The sequence below is a fragment of the Euphorbia lathyris genome, chromosome 2 (genome assembly GCF_963576675.1).
Source record: "Euphorbia lathyris chromosome 2, ddEupLath1.1, whole genome shotgun sequence".
NCBI classification, from domain to species: Eukaryota; Viridiplantae; Streptophyta; class Magnoliopsida; order Malpighiales; family Euphorbiaceae; genus Euphorbia; species Euphorbia lathyris.
This window is the reverse complement of record NC_088911.1, coordinates 133,746,154-133,757,225: the sequence shown is the minus strand read 5'-3', so window position 1 is coordinate 133,757,225 and position 11,072 is coordinate 133,746,154. Positions and strand designations below refer to the sequence as shown.

The following is an 11,072-nucleotide window of genomic DNA, read 5'->3' as shown; positions in this document are numbered from 1 at the left end:
CTATCTAAGTTATGCTACTCCTAAGTGATCTTTTACCAATGTAATTACCTGAAGGGACATGAGGTGATACGATAATAATGAGAATATATTATTTAGACAACGGAATTAAAACCTAATCTAAGTCACTTGTGTCCGAGGCGATTAACCCTACCTATCCTCCTTAGGTACCTAGTTCGTGATTCCCTTGTAAGGCCAAAACTAGCTCTAAGGCTCAGCAATTTGGGCTTAATCTTTTATAGGGTCGTCAATCCTATAGGCACTGACTAGGTCAGATTCAGCTCGCAATATGTGCCAACTTAATTTTGGGATTATCGAATGAGTTAAACCAATCAGACAAAGCGTAAGATAAAGATTTAAGCAATAGAACAATTGAATAAACAAAACTATAATATATATTAAAGATGAAAAGTATTGTCACGGAGATACAATGAGCCTAGGATTCATAACATGGATCAGAGGCTAGACAGAATATAAAAGAGAAGAAAAATCCCTTTTAGGGAACATGTCTACCAATGCAGGCGTCTTCCTAGGACTTAAGGATGGAACTTGAGCAATCCTCGATGAACGGAGCTTCAGAGGTGTCTTCAATGGAGGTTTGAAGGAGATGGAGGAGGAGGAGAGGATTTCTTAAGGTGGAAGCTAAGAAAATTACAAACATAAAAGATATCTAATTTACAATTGAAAAATCCTATTTATAGATGCGGTTCGGGCCCTCTTTCTGGCCTAATTCGTATCCTTTTGCAGGTGGGAAGATGTGGGGTAGATCGTGGTGTCGTGGGATCGGGAATCAGTCTTTTGACTGATTCCCGCAGTGTAGCTCGCCGAGCTGGCCTATAGAGGCCAGCTCAACACGAGCTAGCATGGCTAGCTCACCGAGCTGGCCCCTTAAGGGCCTGCTCTACTGGATGGCAGTGCCAGCTCGCCGATCTGGCCCCAAAAAGGCCATTTCGATGAGCGAGAATGCCTAGAATGGCTTGCACTACTGCTGGATGTCCCGAAACGCAATTTTCACTCGAACTCGTTCCTGTTTTAACCTGCACACGCACGTAAACTCCAAATAACATTAGTTCCAAGGCTAAATTGACCTGCCAATCGCTCATTTTGAGTAAACACTCCGTTCAGTGCGACTTTTGGCGGATCAATTAGCTATAAAAGCTAATGGAAATTTAACGTACATGCTAATTTGGCCATATTTGCCTAAAATAATCAGAAAATGAGCCTAAACAATGAAAATTAAATAGAACATATACAATTTCTAACTAACTCACACAAAAGCATATAAATGCGAGAATTGCTCGCTTATTCATATAATAACGCTAAAAAACCGTCCTAAAACCGTACCCAAAGGTAGGGTTTTTTTACCCCTATCAAACCTCCTCGCACTTAAAACTTTACTTGTCCCCAAGTAAACTAAAAAACTAAACCCGCAATCACAAGCAAGCTAGGAAACCTCCTGGTTTTACTAGGTGCTTGACACAATTTCGAGCATCTATAGTTACATGCATTCGGAATTACAAAGTAGAGACACGATATCCAAAAGTCGCATTTCAATTATCACAGGTCATATGTTTAAGAAAAAGGACACATGTTAAATTAAACGAGCTTAAGAGGATAACTAAGTAAGCACCTTACCATAGGTAGTTCACTTAATTCACACAATTTTAGTGGCTAAAGTGTTTACTCTCGACTTATGTTCTTGCTTAGGATTACGTTGATTTTGTACGTTCATCCGAGCTCCTCTACTATGCTATATGACTCCGATGATATTAAAAACAGCCTCGAATTGGGGTTGTAATGTGGTTAGAAGGTTTAAAGGTACAAAAAGGCTAGGAGTTCTAGCACTAGAAAAACAAAGTTCAAAATGGCTTTAGCAAAATGTGAAGTGATTGAGCTTTTTATTCATATTATTTTTTTTCCTGAGACGTTCCAATTTTAAGAACTGGGGAATAAAGTTCTCCCTCTTTTGTTCATCTCTTTTTCTTTTCCTTTTCTGTTTTTCTTTTTCTTTCGGATTTCGTTGAGGCAAAGAGGGTTGAGAGCAAGAAAAGAAAAAATGAGCTTGTTGTATCAGTGTCGTCAGATTCTGAGAAGGTGGCACAGGCCAGGGATCTGGGCTTCTACCGAAAGTGCTCAAAGCTATCCAACGAAGATATTCTCTCCTAGTTGAATGCTCTGTTTGCGCAGACCAAAGCCAACCGCGACCAGATACACACGCTGGAATATAAAAATGCCCACCTACAAGGTGAGGTCGATATGTTAAAGCACATCTGTGTGGAAGAAGAGCAAGGGCAGGAGAGTCCCTCTGGTGCCTCAATAAAAATTCCGGTAAGAGAAAAACCTGAGACAACAACCAATGTCGCAGCCTCCTCGAAAGGGGATGGCACTGCTCCTGCTAAGGATAGAGAGGTTCATTCCTCTCTTTCCCCACTTGTCTGAACAGTCCATTTGTCGCTATCCAAGCATTTGGTAACACTTATACACCTTCTTTTCATTTGTTTAAACTCCTCTGATATCATGTTATGATTTTTTCTTCTTTTTCCTCTGCTTTTTAGTTAAAATTGGGGACAATGTTCGGTTCTAATTTGGGGGTGGGGAAATTACAATGATAATTGCAATATCTGTGTGCATAACATGATAAAAGACTGTACAAAGTATTATTGTAGTATGAACAATAACTTACCCCATTGGCATGAAAAAAATTAAAAATTCTTTTGTCTGTCCTCAGGAAATAGTTAGTGTATGCTGTTTGTTCCATTCTGGGAAACAAGCAGTTCTTTGTTTGTTTAGACACTGTAGTGATTCTTGAGTAAACAAATTGTGCATGTATGATTGAATCGTGTGGTGAAAGCCTTGTGATAATTCTTGTTCCCAAGCATTGAAGTTCCAAAATTTTTTGTTTTAAATCAAAAATTACTTGAAGGACCTTTAGCCCTGATGCATAAATTCCCCAAAAATTGTGAGAACTTGAGCCTACAGTAGCATGTAAATGCATTGTTTCTTTGAAGAGCGGGCTAGTAAATATGATCTTTAGGGAGAATTTGCTTTGGTAAGCCCTATCGAAATGGAAAGATTTTGGACAAACATAGAATGATAAAGGCACTTAGGCACCCAACTCGACCATTAAAAAGACACAACCCGTGCATTGCACTCACATAGTAGGATGAACCATTTGAGCTTTACCCTTTCTTTCGTTAACTTCTCCTTTTAACAACCATATTCCCGTCACTTTGATCCCAAAGAACCTTGAATTTGCCTCATGCAAGCTGTATTGACCAAAGATATAGATAGTGCTGAGGAAACTTGAGAATTATTGAGACAAAATATCTAAATAAAGGAAAATGCTCAGGAGGAAAATAATATGATAAATCACCAAAGATTCCTCCTGTTACATGGCGCACAATCGCATTGAGTGTCCAAAGTGTGCAATTGGTTGTTTTGAGGCATATGTTAAGAAGGAAATTTGGTAATTCATCTGTTCAACAAGTTGTGCAGAGTGGTATGTAGGACTAAGGTATTTGTGTAATATGCATGAGGACATAATTCGTACACCTAAAAAGCCATTCACTTCCACACATCTACCTTAACCTTACATTACAACCCATTAAAGACCTTTGGACTTTGTTTGAAATTTTTTGATCCATAGGAATAGGACCAATAAGCAAATTCACACCCTACGGGCATTTTTACTGAGCTGAGGAGAGAAGTTGCATTCCCTTCCTTATGGATAAAAAGGGCCATTCGAGAGTGAGTGAAACATCCCTTCCTTAGTGAGGCATTTTGGGTGAAACAGGTCGTTCAAGTGAACTTTGAGGTAAAATTTAAAACATTGAGGAATTTCTCAAAATAGGGGATACATGTTTTGAATCAGGAATGACCACATCTGTGAACATTGCGTGCATGAAAAATATAATTCTGAGTGTCATTCCCTGTTCCATCTGTTAGTCTGTTATAACCCTTCTTTTTCCATGTTCTCTCTGTTTATTCGTCAAATCTCTCTTCCGTATCTTTTCATTCCTATATTCTTCCAGTCAATTGTTCTGTTGTTTATTTCTATTTACTTGAGGACAAGCAAAGATTTAATTTGAGGGTATTTGTTAGGCATGAAAATGACTATAATTAAACATACTATTTGTGATAAATTAGGGGTGTTTTAGGCATAAGATTACTTAAAAGAAGGACTAATGAGTGTTTTATGCAGATTTGAAAAGCTTAAGTCAAAAAGGCTGTTATGCAGCCTGTTTTGCAACAACCAAGAGGAGACGTGCACCCTTTGATCCAGCGGTTAAAACGTTATGTACCTGATGACAGATAGTGACTAGACAAGCAGGCAGGAGCGGGCAGAGATGGGCAGCGAAAACAACATGATGATAAGACTAATCGACCCTTGAGTGTTAAAGGGTCAAAACATTTTAACCACTTTTAGAAATCTCGGATCCACTGAACAATCTTTCTGTTTGTAATATTATTTAGATATTTTGTGTACCTGTTCCTTTTCCTCCTATATATAGAGGTAGTGGAGGGAAAGGAAAGATACTTTTTTCGGAGCAGAAGATAGAGAAGTTTTTGAACAATTTTAGAGAGAGAAGCTCTCTAGGAAGACTATGACTCCATCCATGGAGTCCTGTATATTTGACTTAGGCTGTTCACTCTTTAGCATGAGTGAGTAGTCGTTTTGAATGGGTTCGACCAGTTAGGTCCTGTTATGTAAGTCTTCTATTTTCTTATTTATGAATGAATGATGATATATTATGTTGTGTTTGATAAATTTTTCACTCCATCGCTATATGCATGTATGTTAGTGTTAGATGAATGATAGGGAACTGCTTTCATCTTCACGGAACTATTTGTCAAACGTCCAAACCCCGACTCATGAATGTTAGGGGGTTGTATCGAGGGTTTTCTTAATAGAAATGTTGTTTCGATCGTAATGCAAGAAAGAACCAACTTTAGGGACGCTTAAGGTTGTAGTACATCTTAGAATCTTAAGAACACGCGAGAGTTGACTTAAGTGAGCAAAAAAGCAGAGACCTTGACTTCACTTTAAGTCATTCATGAATAAATAGGATGTTTAGAGACTGAAAGTAACATGTTCCACTGTGGCCTCGCCTGTTCCACCTGTTATCCATATCAAAAACTCATTTTCATACGGTGAATCATTTACTTAGTTACCAATTCACAATATTTCTCAACAAAAAGAATTCACACACCACGAACACCCTGTTCTGCAAGGTTTTTCTAGTAAAATTTGGTCATCAATCCATGTGGAGACGATACTCTACTTATCATTTTATTACTTGTATCTAGTGCACTTGCTAGAGTGTGTTTAGAGGACAACACTAATGCTGCTGAGTATGAAATCGAGTGCCTTTCCTAGCCAGATAACAGTGTCAATAAGCTTGGCAAAGGACTGATGATGCACTTTCAGCATAGATGTGTAATAAAGGTGACGCTACTAAGTTTGGTGTCTGACATGCTCATAAGTATTTTTTTCGAATAGGTATAGATGGTAGAGGTCTTCTTTTGTTCGGTCTCAATCGCTTCACGATTGATGCTGAGTAGTCGCACAGGTTTAGCAACTTGCTCAATCGTACACTCCGATGAAGACATGATAGACTTATGAGCCTTAGTTAGCTCAGTAGTCATCTGCTAGAAGTGTTGAGTTACTTCAACAGATGTGGCGACAATAGAATTGACAGCTGCGATGGCATTAATTTATCCTTGGAGGGAGTCCGTGTGATGGACCATCAGCAGTTGCAGTTCAGCCATTCTATCAGTAAAACCCTTGTTGTTCTTTCGACAATGATAGGAATAACGTTTAAAATGAAACGTGTTTTGTGAAAATAAGAATAGTAATTTTGTCAAAATTTAATAAATACAAACACCTTTTCCTGAAAAGCTAAAAAATGCTACTGTTCCGATAAAATGGCATCGGGCATGAAAGGAAAATAGGATAACGAACGCCTAACAACCTGAAAGACGAACCTATATTCTAATAGATAAAAAAATTATTTGGACTACCTAAAGTTTATTTATTTATTTGGCTTGAACTTGATAATTCTATCAAGCTTCCTATGTATCCCGAATAATCTTTTATTCTTTAAATCGGGAATCAAAGTCACATAGTTCTACCTATTTTAGGTAGTTCTCTTAACTTATTGACATGTTGATAAAATTAATAGACTTTACTCTATTGCTATATAGTTTTATTTTATCGCTACTACTATTCATAATATATTTAGTATCTCGATCTACGAATTCGACTCATTGACACGTTGATTAACACGCTAATGATTTAATTGTATATTTCACTTTATTACTATATAATTTTATATATACAAATCATTTTATCAAAACGAATCAAATCGAATAAACGTTTCGTCAAACTAGTTTATGAACAAATAAACGTTTTATCAAACCAGTTCATGACCAAATAAATGTTTTATCAAAACGACGTTTATCAAACTAACTCATAATCAAACAAACGCTTCATCAAACCAAATTCGTATTCAAGCAAACACTTTATCAAACCAAATTTGTAAGCAAACAAACTTATCATTATATTTCAAATCATCGAGCATTTTCAAAACGTAATACAAAATTTGTATGTGTCCATCTTCAAATGCCACCCGTGTAGTTTCTCATAACATCAACAATATCAACAATATCAATCATATTAATAATCGAGATATCTCATTCATATCTCGCATTGCCTAACGTTAGCACTACCAGCCGTGCACTCTGGCCATACCGCCCTTAGGTATGGTCTTACAACTACTACCCCTACCCCGGGCAATCCTAGATGGACAAAACCATTTTTATCTATATATCATTCAAAATGAATATCACAACATAAAAATCATACTTGGATTTCGATTCAAATCACATAAATAATAACAATAACAACTGCAATAGCTTTCTCAATCCAAAAACAATTCGTATAAAATAGTCAAATTCATTTTCTCGGCCCAATTTTCAAAATACCACGATAATAAATAATTATTCTTCAAATAATCAAAATCAAAAGTATATAAATATTTTAAACATTATATTTTAAACAATTTAATAAAACGTATTCAAGGTTAAATAATTTAAAACTGAAACTTATTTTTATCTGTCACCGGGATAGTTATTTTAGACCGAATATATCGTTAGACTCGTTATATTATCATAAGTCTATTTGTACTAATTTATATTCAAATTATTCTATTAATTTTATATTTAAACTTTACACCGACTTTAGTTGACAAATATCAGTATTAGTCCTTCTAATTTATAACTTATTTTAATTCGACAAATTAATTCAACCCCAAACACTCAAGTTAGACTCGTCACCTTGTTAGGAGTGTATTAATACCAATTTTATCTTCAAATTTATTGAAACTTGAACTTATTTTGTAACTATAAAATTTCTCATATTTTTCTCTCCCCAAGTATTAGACCATAAATCAAATTAACGGTAAAACGTATATTAAATTATGAACTCGTACCTAGAATAATTATTGAAACCTAACGGTGCAAAGTCGGATGTACCTCAAAGTTCTTCGTCTAGAATAATTATTTACGTTGGTTTTCATTTGCTAAACTTATTTTTCCTTAGTCTCTCTAAGGTTTCTTTTGTACCCATCATCACAACACTCCCCATTATAAGTCTCTTACATCCTATTTATAATGATCTTTAATTAATTAATTATTATTTTATTTTAAATTAAAATATGTGCCATTACCATATTGAAAACAAAACAAAATTAGAATGTGTTAGGATGAGGTAAGGACACGTAAAACCTCTTTTTGACAACACATCATTCCTTAAAATAATAATAACAAGCAGTATATTTTGTATTTCAATTAACACCACTTATTTATTTTCTTGAGTCTAATATTTTAATAATTAAATATATATATGTTGAGACTTTAACTAACAAATATATATTAATAATAACCCTTTTCATCTCCTCCAAATTTATGTTTTAGTATTCAATTTAACTTAATTATATTTGTTTTAATAATTCAATATAACTTAATTAAGTTCCTTTAGTCATTCATGTAAATCAACTCGTTTTTTTATTAAATTAATATTAATTATTAATAAAAGGTCCTCCTTGATTATTAAATTTTATAAAATTTACCCAAATTCTTTTAATTTACATCTAAGAACATTAAATTGAACCCAACAATATATTTATAATACCCATTTAATTAATATTCTATATATTATAAACTACACCAGGATATAAAGATTGAAACTTTTGGACACGGATGTTACAAGGGAGGGATAAGCCGAGCTCATATTTTGAAGTAAATTCTAAGTGTAAACTCTAAGTTTAAGTCTTTTTTATGTACGGGGTGGATAAGTCTAACGGTTTCATATACAGATTTACAATTGGACGACAAATATAATAATATGTTCATTAATATATTATTATTATTAGCCCATTTGTAAATGAAAATAACATCAAGAAATGTATCTCTATAAATGAAAATAAAAACAATGAAATGCTATTTTGTATTTTCAATAAATAAATAAATAATTAATAATTAATTAAATAACATAAAGTAGTTATTATTAATAACATGGCATTTATTTATTTTTTTTGAATGTTGTTAAGGCGCAATCTAATGGACAATCATTAGCTTTTGAGTCAAATACAACTTCATATTTAAATACCGGAAGAATAAGGTACCCTAGAGAAAGTAATCCAACTATCTCCATCAATAAATTTTGCAGCAGAAAATCCGACAGCCTCTTGAGCAGTAATCTTCTTAACACCCTTCCAAGTAACACTATTTGATGTATCAGCACCAGTTCCTTTGTTCTCATACTCAGCGTAGAAACAAGTCTCAGTTCCATATGTTCCCATCCATGGAGACCATCTTTTTGGATTGATCACATTTTCAAGATTAGTGTGCATAAAGATAGTCCTTGAATAAGGATTCCTTGGACGGCCTAGGAAAGCCGGATTTGTCTCCTTGACGGCGAGGTAGTCATTTTCAGCTGTAATGGTGGAATTTTGGATGATAAAACCAGTTGTTTGCCTTGTGTCATTCCTTCCTTGTGCTGTGATTGTGCATTTCTGAAGATCAATTGGCTTTCTGATCACGAACTTACAGTTTTGGAAAACTGCGGCGGCGTCCCCGAAAACCTTGTCGATGGTGCCGGAAATTGTGGTGTCACGGTAGAATTGGCGGTAAGTGTGGGCGAAAAGGGAGTTTTGGTAGCCATTTATATGGCAGTTGTAGAAGATGGACATATCAGATTGCACCTTGAGTGCTATTGCTTGATGTCCGATGGCTCCGGCTGTGTTTTCGAACCCGATATCCTTTGCTATAAAGTGAGATCCGCTAACAGCTGTACCAAATAAACGAAACAGATTAGGATAAATAAAAAAAATATATGAAACATTAAAACTCAAACTCGAGATCTAAAATATATGTGTACTTACAAACTGTGGCGGTCATGATAGGGGAAACACCACTAGCAAAGCTAGCATTTCCGGTGATCTTAGTCTTAGTCGGACCATCTCCGATCAACATGACATGAGTCGCTGCTCTTTTAAAAGTGATCTTCTCCTTGTAAACTCCAGCCTTAACATAAACAACAAAAGGTTTAGTTCTGAAATCAGGAATCTTCTTAATAGCTTCATCAATGGTTTTAAATTGGCCACTTCCATCCTGAGCAACAGTAATATCAGGCTTAATCGTGGCCGGAGTAGCAGCAAGAAGTCTCTTTCTAGCAGGAGAAAGCCACGTCGGCTCGGCAGCCAGATTGGTTGAAAGAAGTTTCCGGCCTGTAATTATTGATAAATTGAAATCCCCGAGAACAAAAGAAAGTCCGGCGACCATCGCAAGTCCATTGCTTGAAAGCTGACTAGAAGTTAACAAAATTCCCTTCATTTTCTCACCGGCTTTTCCTGTGGTGTTATCAAAGCCATTGATGCAAGTCTGCTGATAAGTAATCGTAGCACTAAGCCAGATTTTGAGGTTATCGAGAAGTTCATCCAGTTTCGTCAGATCAAAATCTCCGACCTGTTTAATAGAAACTCGGAGATCTTTAATGGCGGTTTTCATCAATATTTTGCAATTAGCAAGAGCTTGTTTCGACATTGGATCTTTAGCAGCATCTCGCACGGTGGTGGAATTTTCAATTGCCTTTTCAAGAGCTTTAATCGCAGCTTCAAATCCAGCCATAACTAGCTGGTTCGGTGACGTCGCATTTCCGGCGACTTTTGTAAGACTTTGCTCACAGGTTTGTTTATAATCGGTCGGCTGACAAATGGACTGAATTGATTTTTTGGAGGTAGAAATATGGGGGGGCGGAACCTGATTCACCAGAGGAACCGCTGCCTTTATCCTGGTTAACTCCGACGGTTACGGCCACAACCATAGCCACTAGAATCAAAGAAGAAACGCCGATCACGACGATCTTCTTCTTCTTGGCCGCACCGTCTTCGTTTCCGTGTGCCATTGTTGAATTGATGTGGTGAATACTTTTTTTGAAAAACATTTGGGGTTTTATAGCTATTATCTGAGGGAATTATTTTTAATTAGAGTTACTAATAATAGCTATTACTAATTAGTTTATGGTTTAAGCTTAAATTAAGAAAAACCTGTTTGTCTTAGTTTAAATTTTAGTTTATTACTCAACACACAAAATCCATTATTATCTTGATCCATCTTTCTTAATTTAATCCATTATATATATATAAATATTTTTCGATAATTTTGTTCAAAAATTTAATGTTAAATTAGTATGTCTAAAATTTAATGTTAATAGAATTGATCTTGTTTAAAAACACTAAACTATCTCTTAATTAAATATCCATTATTTAACGTTTGACACAATTTGCCAACTTTACGAGTAAAATTGCTTTTGTCTGGCAACGTTAGGGGTAAAATTGCATCATTTTAGACCTTTAAAGGTAAAATTGCTATGCATGTAAATGTTAGGGGAATTTTTGCACTTTATCCCTATAAATATTAAAAAAATATTTTATAATTTCATTTGCTTTTAGTAAAATTGATATTGTTTAAAAACATTAAGAGACCCAACTTTGTTCGAAAATCCATTATTATCT

The 11,072-nt window shown here is 35.2% G+C and overlaps 1 pseudogene; it reads right to left on the bottom strand.

Moving 5' to 3' along the window:
• Positions 1 to 8,579: 8,579 nt before the first annotated feature.
• LOC136216915 (putative pectinesterase/pectinesterase inhibitor 28) lies at positions 8,580 to 10,469 on the bottom strand (annotated as a pseudogene).
• Positions 10,470 to 11,072: the final 603 nt, after the last annotated feature.